Raw genomic sequence first — 18,916 nt, forward strand, 5'->3', positions numbered from 1 at the left:
GGACTTTTACTATCAGACAATGGAAGAGGGAGCCTGCTATATAGGTTGCAGAACAGTTAAGAATTGAGATAGAAGTGAAATCACTTTCACCCTTATTTATCACATTAGCCTCACTTATTTATGCACACTAGCTGCTCTTCTATCTAGATCAGAACTATAAATATATATTTTTACATAACATATAGATAATATATATCCATCATACACATATACACACAGCCCCTATTATGACTGAATGCCACAATAATTAATCGCTTTGACACATTGAAGTACATAAACAAGTCCAAACTAGTTAATGTTTACTCAAAGACACCAATCCCTCAAAATTCAAGGTCCATAGCCATCCAGCAAAAGTACAAAAATCAGCTGAAATCTACAGTTTGCAATTTTATACCAAGCAACAAGAGTATCCTTATCAATTCCTACGCTCTACCTCAAACCACGGGTTAGTAAGTGTTAATAAATGTAGATCTTAATTACCTGCAATAACTACAAATTAGACACTGATCTCTCCTGCCCAAGTAGAAAAGATGAATAATTTTCTAGTAACTCCACTTCAACAGCCAAACATTTACATATTTAAAATATTCACTGGTCACAGAATTGTTAAGATTCTTCATATTTTGAATTCATTTCCATTTTGAAGATAATTGGGAGAAGATATTTATGTACTGAGAAAAGCAAATGGTTCCATAATATTATAAAAAGCAAGCTCAACAATGTATAGCTACCCAGAAGACAGTTTTACACTGAAGCATGCAGTTTAGTACCAAAAATTCAATTGCAGAAGACATTATTACCATACTTCAATATAATAACCTCTAGTGCTAAACATCATTCATACCTAATGTATGTCAGTTCATGAACACATTTGCTTTGAAACTCTTCCAAAGAATTGGAGGCTGGGCAGCAGATACACCTCCTGGCACAAAACCAAAACACTTTAAAACATGTTCCCTGTAAAACAAATAGAATAACCACAACAGTGTATCTAGATGACCCTTGATTCGCATTGTAAGATTAAAGCAGGGCAGAAAAAAAAGATAGCACAACAGCAGGGTGGGTTAAAAGATGAAGTTAGAAACAGCCAGCTACAAAGTAGTCAGAAAAAAGCTACAAGGAAAAGGAAGGAATGGCCACAAAGTCTGAACTGCAGAAGAAAGAGCAGCTTAGAGGTAGTAAATATGAACCTACAGAAATCAGGTAAATAAGCCTTTAGTGGACATCAGGGACACAAAAAACTTTAAGCATTCAGGAACCACTTAAATTTTAAGATAAGGCTTTATAGATGCAGAAGCTAAATCTACTGCTGTAGGTGAAGTTTAATAGTTTCTTACCTGTTAAACACAAAAGTTTTTTAAAGTTAAAAAAATAGAACGATTTGTATTCTCTCAGGCTCCTTGCCCATTACAGGGTATCCTGGCAACAGCAAAAAATCTTTCAATCTACAGTATTAGCAGATTAGCAGGACTGAATTAGGACTGAATTAGATGAAGCAGATTCCTTCCTACAACAAAAAACAAATACATTTAATACTGTTAACAGCTTCTATTCAATAGCTCAACAACTGCATGAATACCAAGCATTGCTTTGCAGGGAATAAGACATATGAACTGAAGGAGGAAACAACTTGCTAGGAAGAAGAGTGTCAGTTCAGTGCAGTATACTCTGAGAATAAAATCAAAAGCAGCTTGTCATCTGAAAGACTTATTTATTTTTAAATCAGCTTTAATTAAACATTCCCCTTTACTTTTGGGAGGCAAAGGAAAAAGCTTCATTGCCTCACTGAAATAAAACTGCCTGTATGATCTGCACTTGACTGTGCAATCTAACACAAATCCAGACTTTTTTCTTTTTTATAAACTATTAGCAATTTCATATGAAGTAATGTCTACAGATCTAGAAGATCTGAAATACCCATTAATAGAGTTATTTGCAGCAGTCTCTTCTATCCTCATAACTATTCTCTTACTATATTAACATCTGATTTATCCACAAATCTGCACAGAAATAAATGTACAAGCATTAAGAAAGCCCGTTATTTTGGCATAAGTCTATATAAGCAATTCAGCCAGTTTCAATTTGAAATCAGTTTAACTTAGAAGAAAATTCAATCCACATACAGACTTACAAAGTAACCAGCTGTTTTAAGACAGCATTCAGTCACCTAAAATTCATCACTAAGACAATCTCTGCTTTTGACAGTTTAATTCTTTCAGTGTAAAGCAAAGTAACATTAAAGAGCTTAATTAGATACCCATAACTGGCTTCAGAGTGACACTTACCTGCCTGTGCTTTGGTCAACAATAGGCAAGAAAAAGCATCCTATCAATTGATGCTTCTTTCTGATGTAGCTGTTTCTGGCACTTGTAAGATGAATTTCTAATACAAAAATTCACCTTCCCTTTCTACCAGTTAGAGATGGCTTTTTGATTTTGCTTTTTAATGCAGGTTTCAAGCAAGACAAGAGTTTTGTTTCTTTTGGGAACATGGGTAATATTGTTCATGGAAAAAAAGCAGAAGTACTAGCAACTAAGAAGGGTAGCAAATATAGTAGCATGTTCATTAATTCATGTCAGTGACTACCTAGTATTTGGCTGAAAAGCTCTGCTGTCAGAGTTTGTCACAAATGTATCTTCAGCTAAAAACACCAAAACAACCAAACTACGCACCTCAAAAGCATTTAAAGTATTCTGCCAAAAAGAAGAATGATTTAACTTTACACCTTCCATGTTAAAGCAGCTGTGTCTCCAAAGCTGTTTCTTGGTCTTTTCAGATGATTTTTAGATAGCCTCTGTCAACCTAAAGATATATACTACAAATAAATTCCTCTTAAACTAAAAGAAACTCTTGCATGCTAGTTAAACAATCACCCAATAAAAGTGTTTTTTCTTAGCTTTGTTAGGGCTAGTAGGTTTTGTGGCTTGAAATACCATGTTTGTTATCTCCAGCAGTTCTGGAACTAAAAGCCACCAACATTTGCTTTTTATTCACAACAGCACAAAGACTCCAAGCCTTAACATACACAAACACTAAACACAACTTTCTCTAAGGCTATTTTAATAACGAACATACACATGAACTGAAGGCCAGTGTAATACATTGACCATAATACTTTCAAAGGTCACAGGTGGTTTTCACCCATAGACCTTCAGGTCTACATGTCAAGTAGATTTGCCAATCCCTTATGAGTCAAGTGACTAACTAGAGCAGAAGAAGTAGTTTACTGGACTTCATTTGCTCTACTAAAGTTTCCTTGGTTATCACTTCTGCATTTCAAATGCACACCTATGTTCAGAAGTAAAGCTCCAAGAAGGGAGAGAACATAACTTCCTCAATTATGTCACGTGGAAGCAAGATAAGAAGCCTGCTTAGCTTAAAGCACTTTCAGAGGAGTTTACAAATTCTTAAGATATTGTCCACAGAGATTTCAATTGCCAGTAAAACTATCCAAATGAAAACCACTATTATTATTCCCCTTACAAGGACGTCTTTCTGATATTTCTCTATTCCTCTTTCTGTTTGAAAAAAAACTTCAGCGTCTAAATACCATTGTTTAACACCAGAACAGTCAGCTTCTGAATTAAATACAGTAGGATTATATAGGAAAATAAAAACACTAGTGTAATCGAAATTAACAAGATACTAGCAGTGCAAGTATTGTAGCATACCCTGGGAAGGGTGTTCCACCAGAAGCCTGCTCTGGTCAATCAGGACTTTTTCAGTTCACCTCAGAATCTACAAGAGTAGAGAGTTTGGTTTAAAGAATGACTTTCAGTGGTACAGATGGTTTATTGGCTCAGACTGTTCCCTTCCACAGCACAGATTAGGTATTGAAAGGGCCTGCAGTATGGATAAAGGAAAAAAAGAAAAACCACAGGGTTCTTCCCTTAAAATAATAAGGAAAAGAATCAACTGATTGGATGAGGTTCAAGTCTATTTAAATCTGGCTTTCCTACATCCAGGGATGGCTCGCATCCAGCAATAGTTCAGCCACATTAACATGGTACTTTTGTCAGGGAGAAGTGGGGCCATGATGGAAGGTATCAGAACTTTAAACCTGAAAATAACATGCAAAGGCAGGATGGAAGCGTTGTCACATACACATATTACATTCAAACATAAAACTATGGAAACTCATCACCACTAGAACATATATCCACGCTCACACATTTACCTGATACACCTGAAAAATAAAGCAAGGCACAATATCCAGGGTAGCATGCATCTTCATGTGGAATGCAACAGCATGGTAAAGCCCATTCTAAAGTATTATCTCATGAACTTTATTTACACTGTTTTAGAGAAGTTAACCACTGTGTAACCAGCTGCCATAAACAGGACTAAACAAATTTTATTAATGCTGCATGGACTGGGATATGTCTACTTCTAAAACCATTCCCATGCATCTCTATTGGCCCAAACACTGCAACTAGACAGGTCTCTCTGCTTATAGAAACCAACACAACATTTATACATCCTGATAAAGTGCAAGAACTGCAAGCTACTGAATTGTGCTGCTCTTACAGTAATTCATTCCATGCATTAAAAACAGTAACTTATATAACCTACTATATCTGAAATAAAGTTGTTATATAAGATTATTTTTTTGCGATATAAAAAACTTCAGTGAAAAAATTCAAGTTTCATTTTCTAGCCACCACACCATCACAGGGGCAATCAGTTGGACAAAACCATTAGCAGAACAGCAGCATCTCTTCAGGAAGAATGAAGGTGTCTGGGCTGCAATTAATAATGGGAAACATAGGCCTCTGCATGGTTTAGTTCTATTCCCTCTTTGGACCATACTGTACTCAGAACAAGTGCAAGTGTTTTTATACAACACTGTGCTTAAGTAAGAAATAGCAGATTTTTTTTTCCCTTTTTCCACTGGCTTACTGGCCCAGAAAGATTCCACAGTGAAGTTAGTCTACCAATACAAAACTGTTTAATGTTAATGCTCAAGGCAGAGCACTGTGAAATCATCATTTAAGACTCATCATTGCTCCTTACCACACCTCTCCAAATGTCTGGTGGGAAAATTAAAAATGTGTCCTCCTTAGAACAGTCATGTCTTAGGGCTTACTACAGAAGTTAATCAGGAACATCTCTTCCCAAAAACTTTTATTTAAGCAACCCCTTGAACAGATGGTCTTTAAAAAAAAAGAAACTTGGCCTTAAAATGTTGTCCACCACCATGAATTTGGCAGGGTGGAGACAGCTGAAGGGCAGAGAAATCAGTGCATCTGATCAAGTCCAGAATTCTAATTGGTGAACAGTGACATTTATAAAAAAAAACATACATGATGACCAAGGCAACTTTTAAACACTGTAAGAAGTGGCTCACTTATGCTAGGACTTAAAACTCTGAATGCTTTGCCTATCAGTTTCAAACACCTTGCTTAGAAGGCACATTTGTATGCTGAAATGTCACCATCCACACTCAGAATGAGGACCAGGATTACAATTCCATCCAGTCTGACAGGAGTGCTATAGGAGGCTAAGCTGGCTACGCAAAGCAGCTCTGCGCTACCCCTTGCTGTGCAGTCTCCCCCTGTTGGCTCCCTGACACTGGTCAAACTTCTGCCAAGTCATTTATGAGTGAAAAACATACTTTAAGAGGTGACAAATGCAGTTGGTGGGGGAAGAAGGGAAGGCATTTTTCTGCCAAGTCCACATGGTGACACAGCTCAAAGGGTCTGTCAACCAACCAGGGCCAGCATGGCCAAGGAAGAAGGAACACACCATTAGGGACAGGGCAACCAGGATTTGTCTCTTCCATCTTTGCCTCAAATTATATCACCTTAGACCTGCTGCAGGACTGCAGAGTAAAAGTTCTCCTGAATCTGGTAAGTAAGAACAAGACATGTAAGGCTGTACTTGGACTATTCAGCATCAGTTCTACTATTGTCTCAACAACCTGATAATCTGCAAGCGTAAATGAGTCCTGAATTCCTGTACTACTACCCTAGAAATGTAAAAATCAGTAATGCTGGCTGAGTGCTTCAGCAGTACACTTTTCCTTTTTTGTTTGAACATTTAAGGAAAAACTATTGTAACTTAAGGAGACAGCCTTAAGGTTAGATGTATGAATTTTAGCAGAGATTTCTTTTTCTTAAGCATTTATTCTATTCTGTTCCAGTCAGTACTCAAAAAGTGTGCAGGTTTGGATTTTTTTTTTTTTTTTTTCAAGTCTAAACCACTACCACCAGATCACAGGGATACAGTTACCATGGCTGCACTGGTGCTGTCCATGACTTGAGCCACAACTTCAATTTTCAGCATTTCACTCAATCTGCCGCACTCCACCCCAACCAGATGGAACACTGCTGAAAAAGAGCACACTAGAGATAAGACTACTGTTTGAACATGCTTACCAGTATTTGGCAATAGTATGATAAAGAGTTCCCTAAGCTAGTACCAGAAGCAGTGCTACTAGAAGGCGATACAGCTGCATCAGACACTTTGCTGTACCAAAGCTACTCAGCACTGTCTCTCACTTCCCTTAATTAACCTGAGTACAACAACATGCTAACTGGCCACACAGCTTTTGAACCCAAATCACTACTTGGCATGGCACACGCATAACTGGCTTGGACATTTCTAGCAAGACACTGTAGGGTATCATGTAAACATACCCATTTTTTCTGAACAACCCTTAACTGTTCAAATAAACAAGTTCATCCTCCTTTTCACCTCATTGATTAAACCTTGAAAGTTGGATGCAAATCAAATGCTGAGGCACATGAAAATACATGGAGACAGAAGAAAGCTGCTTACTTCAGCAACTTCTAACCAGGACACCAGAGTGCTTTCTGTATAGACAGTGCATTCAAGTCTTACAAGCTTTTTTTTTTTTATGCAAAATCTTAGTCTTGTTAAAAGGAATACTTAAGATCTTTTGCAGTTCAGAAGTGGATGTCAGCAGCCTCTAGGAGCCTCCCAATGTTTTGCCTCCTGAAGCTCCAGTCAGCTATAGCTGCTGCCAGAATTAGAGTGGACTCTTGCATCAAGATAGCAACTTCAAAATTTAATCTAAAGCTGTCTGTCACTCTTCACTTTCATTAAAGGTTCCTTGGACCTGTTGTTCAAGTAACATGCATTTTCATTGCAGGTTACCTGAACTGCAATAGTTGAAGGCTGTGGGCAAGATTATCTTCCTGCTTTTCTTCATACTAAGGTTTACAGAACTATTAAAATGAGTTTTGACAGCTGCACATTTTCAACATGTCAGGCGGGACTGCCCTTTTATTTAGGGGATAAAAAACTGAGCCACTAAATATACTACCTATGATTTCTGTGCTACCATATCCTGTGAAAACTGACAGAACTAATCAACCCACATGCATATACAGCCTAATACTCCCCTAACATGACAATATCACAAAAACATGTTTTGCTTTTCAAACTGGAAGTTGGAATCCTTAACACTCTTCAAAGAGTGTGCAGGTCCAATAGCATGTTTTGGGTTTGTGTGGCAGGGTTTTGGTAGCAGGGGAGGGGCTACAGGGGCAGCTCTTGGGAGAAGTTGCTAGAAGCTTCCCTGGCTCCAAGTCAAACCCACCTCTGGCCCAGGCCGAGCCCATCAGCAACAGTGGTAGCACCTCTACAATAACGCATTTAAGAAGGGGAAACCTGCAGTGGAGGAGGGCAGTGGGATGTGAGAGAAACCTCTGTGCAGATACCGAGGTCAGTGAAGGAGGGGGAAGAGGTGCGCTGGAGGAGGGATGCCCCTGCGGCCCGTGGGGAGACGGCAGGCTGTCCCCCTGCAGCCCGTGGAGGGGAGCGGGGGAGCAGATGCCCACCTGCAGCCCAGGGAGGAGCCCACACCGGAGCAGGGGGATGCCCCCGAAGATGGCTGTGACTCCATGGGAAAACCTGTGCTGGAACAGCCTGTACCTGAAGAACTGCAGTCTACGGAAAGGACCCACACTAAAACAGCTCGTGAAAAACTGCAGCCCATGGGAAGGACTCACGCTGCAGAAGTTCGTGGAGAACTGTCTCCCATGGGAGAGACCCCACACTGGAGCAGGGGATAAATGAGGAGTCCTCCCCCTGAGGAGGAAGGAGCAGCAGAGACAACATGTGATGAACTGACCCCAAACCCCATTCCCCATCCCCCTGTGCCACTGGCAGGAGGAGGTGGAGAAATCAGTAGAGTTGAGCCCAGGAAGGAAGGAGGGGTGGGGGGGAAGGTGTTTTAAGATCTGGGTTTTACTTCTCATTATCCTTGCTTTGATTTGATTGGTAGTAAGTTAAATTGATTTTGTTTCTTCCTCAAGTTGAGTCTGTTTTTTGCCCATGACCATAATTGGTGAGTGATCCCTCCCTGCCCTTGTCTCAACCCACAAGCTTTTCTTTATATTTTCTCCTCCCCATTCCATCGGGGGGAGGTCGGCTGGGCTTAAACCACAACAGCACGAAAAGAAAAACTGAAGATATTTGCTCTTTTAATCTTTAATTTAAGCAGTTTAAAATAAATCTTTGATTTTGATTTACTGTTGGGGAAAGATTACTAATTTGACTTCATTTACAAAAAAGCTTAAGCCCCATCTATACTTATTTCTACAATCCCTAAATTTTCATGTTTATCAATACAACCTCTAGGACAAAAGTAGAAAAGTTATTCCAATGTCAAGAAAGAAAAATAAAATACAGCAGCAGCACCTGAATACAAGAGAAGTGATGATACTTTACCATACTTACCTATTTAAATCTGCATTTAGACAAATGCTTCAGTGCCATCTGGAATCTTCCCTAGTTTAGTGCCAATGTTATGGCTTTAGTTGAGCCTTTAACCAAGTAAGAACACTCTGCTTTCCTTCACAGAACATACTTCATATATTCAGGAAAATAGTCTATACAACTGTTTCTCCATCTCTGCAGATATCCTGAGGATGAAGTTAGATATTGGAAAAGAAAAATACTTGACATTCCATATGTATTAAAGTACTGAATGCCAAACAGTTGGGTTGTCTTAATCTTCGAGTGATAAGGTAACTGAAAAGAGATTCAATATCCTTCACAAGCATTTTACCACCATTTTTTGTAATATGAAGTGCTAGAAAACCCCCTACCCCATGTTATTTAAACAACGAGCACTTACCACTACATAGTGAAACTACAGATAGAGGCTTTACTTTTCTGAGAGAATCAGCTTACAAAACTAAGAAAAAAACTGTTTTGAATGAGAAGATTTCACCAAGTTTCACCTACATAAATTTAATGAATGACTATCATTTTTATTTGGGTATATGCAAAAACAAGTTCTAGAAGAGAAATTAGAAACCCAGCAAAATAATGAAAGATCACTGAGACGGCATTTTGCACATAAGAGTTTGAAGTGGCTATTAAGTTAACATTATCTTCCTTCCTCCTTCCCCCACCTCCCAGGCAATTTATATTATGGAGGAAATCACTCCAGTAAACCAAGTTTTGCCATGCTATGCCTTTACAAACCACGCACATTGCAGTTACACCACATTTTTCAGGCACAGATGCCTCTGGTGCCTCCACTGAACAGAAGTATGCCTTCCCCATGGAACTCCTCTATTTTGATGGACCATACTAGAAAAAAAAAAAAAATCAAGATTGCCTAACAGAATAAGCCACCTTCTTCCAACTGCAACACACATCCTACTTATGAAGAAAAAGCCAAAGTTTTATATGGAAATACCAAACCTACTCTGTTTTCTCTGTAATCTTCAAAAGAATCTTTTTTAAAGCTGTACTTCAATGCTTCTCTCTGGAGCAGCAGCAGAGTATATTTGTGTCTCTCAAAACGATCATAGTTGCAAGTAGCAAACTACAGGGCAAGTCTACTTCAAAGATTTAGTAGCATTTCTTAAGAAAACTGTCTTCAAAGGGAGATTACTTTCATATTCTAAATCTTTACACTGAAGTGATCATCATCTGTGCAATATTTTAAGTGTACTAATATATACACACAAAAAGAGTTTTAAAAAGCCATTTAACCAACATGCCATAGTTTAGGGATAAATTATTTTGTAGTGACCCTTATTTCAACTGCCTATGTTTCCTCTCTCATTTTCTTCATGCCTTTTCAACACAGGGCTACACCACAGTAATTCACCAAAATACTTCTAGCATTCATTGTTTCCTACAAGTCCCTTCTCTAGCTACCAATACATGTCAGCAGTTTTCTCCCACTGCAAGAGGTCTCGACTCTCACCAAGAAGTGTTACTTTACTAACTAGTAATTACTGAAATAACAACGTTATAATTAATCCAAATACAAGACAAATAGTTACCAAAAACTACACTGATACCTCTGTGCTGTATGCCTACTCACAGGATTTGAAGAATAAAGTTTCAGAGAAAGCAAACCATTTCAAATGCTAGCTCAGAACTTAAATTGGTATTTATAACAGCATTACATGATATAGCCCTAAGAAGCAATACCCTGCTGAGCAAAACTTAGAAGTCAATTTACTTAAGACCTGAACTTGAGCCTTCTATCCTTTTAAGTAACATTTAGGGGTCCACACAGATTTTGTCAAGTTAAGTCTTACTACCATTCCATAAAGTTAAGTCACTAGTGTGGCAAGTGGCACAGAAATTAACTTAGTTTGAAATGCTTGAAAGTCTACAAACAAAACTTTATAGGTGGTTTAGCTGCAATTAAAACAACCAAAAAAAAAAACAAACCAACTTCAACTCTTTCCCTCTCCAACTTTTCTTTCTTTATTTTCAACTGCCAGTTTACTTTTAGTTTTGGGGGGTATGGATTCACTGGCTGTTGCTTGCAGTTTTTCCTATAATAAAAAAAATTGAGATCACATTTTTCTCTACAAAAACCCATTTAAAGGTTTACCATTTTTACTTGCATTCTGCTGCTTAGTAACTATGTAACATCATAGTTACCAATTCACATTTCCAGATATGACCTTAATCTTCACACTCAATCTTCACAATCTCTGATAAATTAAAAAATTTATAGACATTGAGATAGTCTATAATCCCTCCCTCTCATGAGATCAGTACTGTAGTTACAAATTTTCTATTGTATCTATTAATAATTTCATTCTTGGCTACATGGGAGGGAAAAAAAACAACCCCACTGCATTCTAGTCTCCAGCCTTATGGCTACCATATTATTCTGAGGAGTGAGAGTTAAACTTCAGAATTCCTGAGTCTGGAGAAGGGGAGGATTGAACCAGTGTATTTCAGAGAAAAAGCTATTGTACAATCATTAACATAATTGCTTTCTGTTGTGCCCTAGAAGGAAGCTGGCTTCCTATAATGAAAAAGATCTGTCACACACAGGTGTTTCCTATATTAGGAAGATATCAAACCACTTATGGGTTTTCAGACTATTAATCTTTTTTCACAGACACCCACATACATAAGAGATTCAGAATTTTTTTTTTTTTGTCTGCCTTCAATATTCCCATCTCTATTTGCCCAGATTGGAACTGTAAATTCCCTATTCAGTAACTGGAAAGTTAGGGATTAATATGTATTTATAAACTGCATTTTTGAAGGAGAGCATCCAAGCCAAGTGTGGCTGGTACTCAGTTCAGCCATCTCAAGGTTCTTTTTTTTTTGGCTCTCAAAATAAATAAATAATACTTAATCACAGCAAGAGAGCATACAGGAACAGACAACCACAAAAAAAAAAAGTATGTGCCCATCTATGACTGAAATCATACTAAGACAACTGCACCTGGCACAACTACTGAGAAATAAAAGCAATCAAACATTCATAATGGGTTGAGAAAGAGTAAAGTTGCAAATTCAGTCCCCAGTCACACATTACTGGTCTCACAACAGAATTTATAGACTTTTGGATTATAAGTGACTCTAGAAGACAGCCTTAGCCTGAAAAACAATAAAGCTACAGAATTACAGACACAGCTTTCATAATCTGATGGCAAAGTAGATCCCTTTTAAATGGGGAAAGACATCCCGTAACACTCACTGGTAAAGCAACGGGAAGGACTCAGTTATATCAAAAGGAATTGCAAAGTTTTACAAGTGTCTAACAGTTAATTAAAATTAAGCACTGAATACTATTATCAAGTCACAGCCACAACGACAATTAGCTTTTCTTATAACCTGCAGAGCTCAAGTTATGCAGTGATCTTACATCACCAATTACTGTATTTCTATCTGCATTGCCTTTAAATCTTCCTCCATTTCCATTCTTTGAAAGGAAGGGGAAAAAAAAAAAACCTTGTTAAAATGAAAACAGCACACTGATCACTACGGTAAAGGCAAGCAGCATGAAAGGATGCATTTAGGTTTTTTATGCTGACCATTAAGAAATGCAGACCCCTCACTAACGTTATCTGTACCACCTCCTTTATCAGACAAATTTCATCTAAATACAGTGTTCAGCATACATCTTTCTGCCATTAAATGTGGCTTGAACCTATAACAATGAGCCCATCATCAGCATCAAGTACACACACACAAGGATCCTTTGATGAATGTTTGCTTGTCACAGCCAAAAGGAAGAACTGACTACTTCATAGCCAGTTCAGTCTAACTTCTACAGCTGTCACTCACAGGCAGGAAAAAAAAACACTTACCAAAATGCTAGCCCTCAGAATAGCTGTGAGCAGTGACAAACTCCTCCTTCATAAGAGCCAGATAGAACACAAACATGGAAGATGGGAATACAACCCCTATGCTGTTGCAATTTTCAAACGGACTTCCATCTGCAACGCATGCTGACCAATATCAACATGAAAGGGAAGCTGGTTTCCTATAGAAGCAAGCCACTTACAACACCAGCATGAAACCCACCTATCCAGAGGGGGGTCTGCTCCTGCCACCACTACAGCTTTGTTATAGCAGTTTCTAGACTTTCCATTCTTTTTCAAGATGTTTGGTGACAGCAGCTAAACTTCTCAAACAAATGTAATCTACTACTTACTATTTTCCAGAAGAGTTAGCTTCCAAAGATACTTGGATATCTGGCAAGTCTGTCAAGGCAGTAACAGATGAAATAATGTGAATTACTATAGTTCAAACCAGTCCTAAAGTTTCCAGCTGGGCTCTTTAGATTGGAGATTGGTCAAATTAGTACACGGTAATTAAGAACAGAATATGAAGAGAACCCCAGATCTGCTTTAAAGTTACAGTGCGTTTCACAGAAAGAAGAGGTTTTTTTCACCAAGACCTTACCTATGATTTTGCCTTACTGTAACTCAGTAAAAAAACAAAACAACAACAAAAAATGCCACACATGACTTGGTTTCCACTACACTTGCGCAAAATAAAAGCAAATAGCATTGTATTTTTTACAGTTTCTATATGAGAAACACTAACTGTATAAACACTCTGGTACAAAGATGCAAAAATCCACCCTGTGGAGGCACTGGCTGATACTCCTTCCACAAATGCAAGTAGCATTGAAGTAATATCAATTTGTAGCAAGCCATGCCTTTAGAAATGTCTATTACTCCCTTGTTTTCTGCACTAACTCAACTGCTCAAACAAGTTAGAGTACAATGAAAAAAAAAAAAAGATGCAATCACATCTCTACTAGCATTGCCTACAGCCACTGTATAAAGCACTACTTGAAGTTTTATTAACTTGCTTTTGATTTATCTATCAATTAGGGCACGACTACAAGTGAGAAATGTGCATCACCTAACTGGGGACTGGGGTCTTATGCTTCACTCTTCTAGAGAAGCATAATATACATTTACAGAAAGCATCTTTCTCTCTACTCCTAGTTTGGGAAATAATGAGATTCACTCCAAAAACCTCTAGTAGAAGTTAAATTTGCACAATAGAATCTAACTTTATATATTCAGATCCAGTTAGATGTTTTGCATAGGGTCACTGAAGGTGGGGACTATGTCACTACTAGCAGGGCTAAGAAGCCTAGGATTCACTTGATACATAGTAACAATGAAAATGCTTTTAGTATTGGAATTGCTATATTCTAGAACATATTTAATAAAATCAGAAACAAGTCATTGGTTTTTACTAAAAAAAGTTGGAAGTTTCCATCCTCAATCCCAACCATGCTTTGTTACCAAACTGGAAATCACATGGCCCTTTCACAAGCCTTACCCAGGACCTGCTTGGTCATCATAAAAAGACTTTAGATTTCTTCATATTTAGGAGTATTTTTTGGCATAACTGACAAGAGCTGGCCTATAGTCTTTCAGTGCTTATTTTCCAAAAGACTCAGTGGACACCTGATGGAGACCACTAGGCCACATACTCCATCTCCTTGCAGATGCGCAACTTAAGACTCTGTGTAAGTGCTTGGAATCATCTTATTCAAACTGAAATAGGAATGTTCTCAAAACTTCCTCCAAGGAAACTAACTAACCCTCAAGTCTCACTGTGAGGCAGTTTCTGCTTGTGCAGAGTGTTTTTTACTCAATTCTGCCTCCCTTCACATCTTTAACCAAATCCTCACTACCAATTTCATAGGTGCTCTTCTTAGCCAACATGCCTAACATATACCACCACTCCAGTAAAGTGTATTACAGCTTCACAGTTCCATACAGTTATACACTGAGGTCCTTTTGGTATTCTTTTCCACTGCTGGCATGCAACACATTGCATAGGTTCTGTCACTGAACATTCCAAGTTTTTAAGTCCCATGGAAAAGGAAAAGATACATCCATTTAACAGGATTCAAGGATGACTATACAGAGTAACAGCAAGAAGAAAGAACAGTCAAAGGGTTTAGTCAGGAACTTCTTCACCCACTTCAAATTGCATATACCACTTCAAACATGCTTCTTGGCACTTTATGGAAGTTATTAAATAAAGAAAGGTCATGAAGAGTCTTGTATTTTACAGTAACAGATTTTTTCCCAATACTGTGTGAAGAACTATTCCATAAACAAGCAAGCTGTTAACAGTTTATACCAAATGTCTTCCTGATCTTATCTATTTGGTCTATCCCATTTCCTGAGAAGTGTCCCAAGCTAGCTATAGAGCTACATATAATATCCAAGAGTAGAAAAACATTTTACTTCAGTTGCTTAGTAGCATATGGTTTCCAAAACAGGTGCTGGCACCCTGACACACCACAAAACCAATTAGACATGCTATGCAAAGCTTTCAACATTATGTTCATATTCTCTACCTATTTTCTGATTGATCTTTCAGGCTTGCCTCCCACCCCAAAAATACCAGGATCAAACATGATCACTAAATAGTTCCCAAGTTCTTTGCTCTCTTCCTCCAACTTGACAATATGAGACAAGCAAGATATTATTTCTCATTTATCCCTACTTGTTTTATTATTGTGGAAAGTTTTGCCAAAACCAATGGCTTCACAACTTGCTCTCAGGATAATCCAGACATCTGGTCTTCTAGAATTTGGATGTGGTGTCTACTTTGAGATAACACACTATTCCTAAACCTGGCATATGAAATAACAGAGTAGAGAGCAATCTTAAGGGCCACAGATGAAGGTGCCACTATGAGAGCCAAATCTAGATGGAAGACAATATACTTAAGACGTCCTACCTTACTACAGAAGCAGATCACTATGCTCATACTAGGGCCTCTTCTGCCTAAGCAGAAAAGCCATGGTTTCCATCATAACTTCCAAAGGCCATAAATTAACCCAGTCATATGCGAGAAGTGAATATGCAAGCCTCCTACCTACAAAGATGTTGTGTAGTATGCTGGAATACTGAAGCTAGAAAAAGTCTTATTGCAATATACTGATACAGAGTGATCTTAACTAACGGCAGTTAAGTAAATATTTTAAGGGGTTTTAAGCATTTGGACAAAAGAGGACATCAATGGAGAGAAAGGAGAGCGGACCAGACAGTTCTTCAAGGTGTTTCTCCATTCTGTTTCAATCCCATACTGGTTGTTTTTGAGCCAGCTCCTTAGCGTTTCATAGTACATGCATTTCAAGCTTAAAGCTGAGTAGAGAAGCAAAGCTGTTGAGTCATAACAATAGAGTTCACTTTCTAACCATCTGTTAATACTAAAACTAAATACATAATTTTCTGCTTTAATACTGCTAAATTCAGATTCTGTTCTATTAATTCACTTGAATTTCACTCTTAGAACATCACCTCATTCTCTGAGTGGTATACAGGCTATAGCATCACCTCCGTTAAGTGCAAGAGAGAAAGGTTCTGAAGGAAACAGTCACATTTTTCTCACTTTAGCAAGTCAACAGAAGTAGAGTGAACAGTTTGCAGGCAGTACTGTGAAGAGACACACAAACTATTTAGTATCATTAATTCCATAAGGGAATAATAATGGCTAGTTGATTTATATTTAAAAGAATACAAAGATATTGGAGTCAGAACAGTTTACATATAAATCTAACTTGCTTGCAAAGATACTATAATGCACTACCCTACTTAAAGACATTCCTGTTAAACAGGCTGCTTTTCCTGAATTTCTAAAGTACAACTTTCACTTTAACTCAGTGTTTTCCTTAAGCTCCTTGTAAACAGACCTCTTCAGCAGTTCTGGCCAAAATAAAATCTTGTAACAGTGTTAGAAGATAAATTCCTTTACTAACTCAGAGAGTGTGGGATTCAGTACTGCATACACATTCTGCTTTTCACACAGAAAGCAAACAGAAGTATCATCTATGTTCAAGCAATATCATAGATGAAGGAAACAAATCACTTAAGTGAACTTAAACAAGTACTTAGAACTACAAACTGTCAAGAAATACACAATGCAGACTGGATACCACATTTGCATGAAGTCTCATTAACAAGTTATATACCAAAAGATAGTTCTGCAGTGTTCTTTTATATTTGTATAATAAAGATTCTTGCAAGTTGCAGTTAGTCCATGCCTCACTACTGAAAACATAAATAACCCAGAGCTAAGTAATCACAGACTCTTACTAGAATGTATGTTGTACTGAAAATACACACTGCAATTCACGTAACTGCAGTTCCATCATTTGGAACACTGAAACAGGGAGACTTCCTATCTTTCAGCATTCCAGAAAAAAAAAAAAAGCAGACATGTTATTTGTGCAGTTCACACCTACTTTATATACTACCTGAAAATTTTAAACCAGCTAAATATGCATCAAATAACAAAAAAAACCAAACCGAAAAAACCCCAACAAACCCAAACCAAACACACACTGCACTATTAAGAGTACGTTTAGATTCCTTCCACTGAAGGAGATTTTAAACCTAAGTAGTACCACTAGCAGTAACACAACCTTTCATTTTTAAGTTGTCAACATCTCACAAGGAACACTTCCTAAAGCTATCCCAGTCACAAGTTTTCTGTACTCTTCCACTCAGAACAGTTTTTTAAAATAGGAACACACCTATTCAAACTATCCTACTGCTCTATCTTAAATAACATTTATCCTGACAGAGATGATCTTTAACCTCAGTTGTATTTATGTCATACAAGACACAAGACTACAACACTAATTCCCTCTTACATGTTGAGAAGTTCTTGGCAAATAATGCAGAACTAAACCAAAAGAACTGGTGGCTTAGAAGTCAGATTTTGCCAAATGTATTTAACAGCACTTAAAGTTTACCCAAACACTGCTATGCTCTTAAAAAATTATAATTGAAAGAAGCTGCCTTGTTAAAAACAAACAAAAGACCCCCCCCAAACATCAACCCCCACTCCCCCCCCCCCAAAAAAAGGGCAGCGTCCTCACAGAAATACTGAGGCACTGATTTTAAAGAAAGTAAGTGAATGCAAAATTAGCTACCAGCAAACTTATCTGTTTTATTATCCGAGAGATATCAATGAAGCCACAGTAAAGTTCTGTAAGTTACAGCAACAGCACAAGTGACTGCCGGGGGAGGGAGCAGTGCAGACAGCTTCCCCCATTTCGACAAACACTTCACCCAGTTCAGAGCTCCTCCGGTCTACCGGGAACAATGCGCCGCCCACCGCACCCAACCCAGCCGCGACCCACTCCGCACCGCACCAGGCCGCCAACGCTCCGCGCCAAAAAGCTGCCGTGGAACGGCCGCGGCGTCGTCGCCCCTCCGCGCCTGCCGGCCGGCTCCCCACCCGAGATGAACGGCCAGGGACACCAGGAAGAAGCTTTGGGCAGCTGCCGAAGAACCCACCGTCACGGCCACGGGAAGAAAGAGGCAGCGGGCGGGCAGGGCTCCGTCCAGCGCGGCCCAGGCCTTCCCCGCCGCGCCCAGGCCCGCGGCACCCTGTGGCCGCGCCGTCGCCCGCCGCGCCTGGCCCGGGCGCTCCGGGCTTAGTGGTGCGTGTGCGGGGGTGGGTGGGGGGCCACACGACAGGCCCCAACAGCCCCGCCGTGCCCCAGACCGGCGGCGCCTGAGAAGCGCCCGGAGACCCCTACGCGGAGGGCAGCAGGCGCTAGACCCGCGCCGCCCCAGAAGAGCCGCCACCGGAGCGCCGTTCCGCTCGAAGCAGCGGCAGGGAGAGCTCACCACTATCCCGCCCGTACCTCGGCAAGCGCGTCCCCCCGCCACAGGCCCCAGGCTGCCTCCGCTCAGGCGGGAAAGCCACCACTTGCCACCATCACCGACTCTCCAAGATGGCGGACATATCAGCTCCTACGAGCCCTCCTCTCCCTCCGCCCCGCCTGCCAATCATACTGCCCCGGCACCACCCTTCTCCTCGGCTCGCGCCTTTCTATTGGGCGGTGTGCGGAGCTCGGCCTCTCACTGGTAGTCTGGCGGGTGCCAGTTACTCAGGTAGGGGACTGCAACAGGGTCAAACGGGGATGGGGGCAGGCTCTCGGCTTCCTGTTGGCCAGTCAACGGATGGGGCGGGTACATCTCGCTTCCCACCTTCCCGACTTGGCAACAAGGAAACGTCACCCTGACAGGCGTTTCCCTCGCCCAGTAGAAAGAGCAGGTTCCTTTTAAAAATAAACCCTTTCCGTCCAATCCAGAGCTGAGGTGTTTAGACCCGGCAGGAGGCCACGGCGGGAGGCGTGGGCGCCAGTGGTGGCGATCTCACCATAGCCCTG

The 18,916-nt window shown here is 39.7% G+C and overlaps 1 protein-coding gene across 12 annotated transcripts in view; it reads right to left on the reverse strand.

The window, feature by feature from the left end:
* The window catches only part of LOC128153058 (serine/threonine-protein phosphatase 6 regulatory subunit 3), a 67,446-nt gene extending 48,803 nt beyond the window's left edge, over positions 1–18,643 (reverse strand). For 4 of the 12 annotated variants that reach the window (XR_008238833.1, XM_052811906.1, XM_052811909.1 and 1 more), the window contains exons 1-3: positions 18,389–18,637; positions 1,338–1,507; positions 845–957 (exon numbers count right to left, since the gene is read on the reverse strand). The gene's annotated coding sequence lies outside the window, so the exon portion shown is untranslated. Of the gene's footprint in view, positions 1–844; positions 958–1,337; positions 1,508–3,671; positions 3,739–18,388 lie in introns of all 12 variants that reach the window. The other 8 variants (XM_052811903.1, XR_008238832.1, XR_008238834.1 and 5 more) reach the window with 8 other exon arrangements.
* Positions 18,644–18,916: the final 273 nt, after the last annotated feature.

The sequence above is a fragment of the Harpia harpyja genome, chromosome 16 (assembly GCF_026419915.1).
Source record: "Harpia harpyja isolate bHarHar1 chromosome 16, bHarHar1 primary haplotype, whole genome shotgun sequence".
Taxonomy (NCBI): Eukaryota; Metazoa; Chordata; class Aves; order Accipitriformes; family Accipitridae; genus Harpia; species Harpia harpyja.